We start from the raw sequence: 1802 nt of genomic DNA, 5'->3' as shown, positions 1-1802 counted from the left end.
AATCAGATCATTTGGCTCTTCTTGTGTAATCAGATGAGGCATTTTATATCGAAGTACCACAGGAATAGAATTACTAGATCAAAAAGATGAAGATGATTCATTGTCTTCATCGCAGGATATCTCTTTTGTTTTCTAATTCACTGGTGGATGTGGCACTGGAAGATCATCTCCATGAAGTACTGGTGTCATTGCACATGCAATATTTGGGTATTTAATGTATTTTTAGTTTGCCTGAATATTCAGAAACATTTGTCATGCGAAAATAACAGTCAATTAGATGATCTTATGCAGACACTGTGTAAAGTCAGATGTGTAATCTGTATAACACACATTTGGAGCCCAATGTTTTTCTTGACAACATGTTTTCCACAAAAGCAGCAAAAACTGTTTGAGTGATTTTTGCACTTTCGGACTTTACTGAACTGGAAGCAGCCAGAATTTTAAACGATTTTCTAAAAATATAAAATAATTTATGTCTATAGAACTAGAGTTTAAAAATTTTAAAAACAAAGTTTTGAAGAATTTGATTACATCGCGGGTATGATGTGAGGAAGAAGATCAGAGACGAAGTGATCAACTGAGTGAATAAGAGGCAGTTGAGATAGAGGCGTCTTGACTCTGCCCCTTTTATGCTCAGTCGAGGGACTTCTTGAATGTTCTAGCAAACTGAGCACCTGATTATTTCGTGATTTCATGGCGGAGCAGGTGAGTGTTGGAATGAAGCAAAAGTGGTGCAATTCTCTACGATTATATCGAGAACAAATAGCATATATGAACAATATAATTGAAAGTTTACACCAATACAATACAGTCAATGTCTGAAGTTATCAAAAATGTATGTCTTTTGCGCATTAGACTGTCCAAGTATACTTAATTTCACAGCATAAAATCTATAGTTGATTGCATGGTTTTTTCACACAGTGCTGATAAAATATTGAGATATTACAATAACTCAAAATCTAGAGGTGATGTACAAATTCTGACTACATGTTTGAAATCAGCACCATCAAACTACTCCGAATCACTTGAGTTTTCTTCAGTAGCAAATTTATTGCTGTCCAGTGTAAGCAAGGAAGCTTATTTGGTCTAACTGTGTGATAAAAATAGGTAGTGACTGTTTTTTATTACAGTACTTGTGATTAGTCTGTTATATGCTTCTTCGTTTTTTAATATGTAATGGCTAATAAAGCAGAATGTGATAAAAATATCTGCAGTCAGTTTAAAACATTCAGTAATTTGTTGAAAATTAGAATTCGTAATGATCGCCTACAAACTAATAGGATTAATAACAAAAAAAAAGTCGTGAGTTTCACTGTGGAAATACTGAGTCATAATATTTAAATATCATAAGTAACCCCAAAATACTGTTGATATGATTTACCACTTAAGAAAAATATTTTTGGAGTGGCATTTTTGCAATCTAATGGCCACCTATTGACAGGAAAAATCTTCTGAAGGACTTTTTGAGGCAGTACATAACCTATCTGAACGGGTCTTCAATAAATAAGGTTGTAATTTATTTTTTTAATTCCAAGAAACGAGAATAATTTTAAGACTTCTAAACGGTAATATTATGTAGGGTTAGTAATAAATTTTATTTTAATTTTACTGTGCATGGTAGAAGATTATATTAATGCTAACTTCAACTTTCAAGGTGAAATTAAGGTTTTCTGAAACTTAGAAACTGAAAGGCTAAATTAGTAAATAACTTTTGTGTTCTTAAGTTGAGATATTGCAATTATTTGTATATATATATATATATATATATAATGTATATATATATATATATATATATATATACA

General features: G+C 31.4%; 1 long non-coding RNA gene across 5 annotated transcripts in view; it reads left to right on the top strand.

The window, feature by feature from the left end:
• Window positions 1-1443: 1443 nt before the first annotated feature.
• LOC106471039 overlaps window positions 1444-1802 on the top strand; it is a 7595-nt gene continuing 7236 nt past the window's right edge. The window contains exon 1 of one of the 5 annotated variants that reach the window (XR_001291536.2): window positions 1444-1508. This is a non-coding gene — a long non-coding RNA (uncharacterized LOC106471039). Of the gene's footprint in view, window positions 1509-1542; window positions 1581-1802 lie in introns of those variants that run through there. The other 4 variants (XR_001291534.2, XR_001291533.2, XR_001291535.2 and 1 more) reach the window with 4 other exon arrangements.

The sequence above is a fragment of the Limulus polyphemus genome, unplaced genomic scaffold (assembly GCF_000517525.1).
Source record: "Limulus polyphemus unplaced genomic scaffold, Limulus_polyphemus-2.1.2 Scaffold4364, whole genome shotgun sequence".
Taxonomy (NCBI): domain Eukaryota; kingdom Metazoa; phylum Arthropoda; class Merostomata; order Xiphosura; family Limulidae; genus Limulus; species Limulus polyphemus.
The sequence above is the reverse complement of the archived record's forward strand: the minus strand, read 5'-3'. Positions and strand labels throughout refer to the sequence as shown.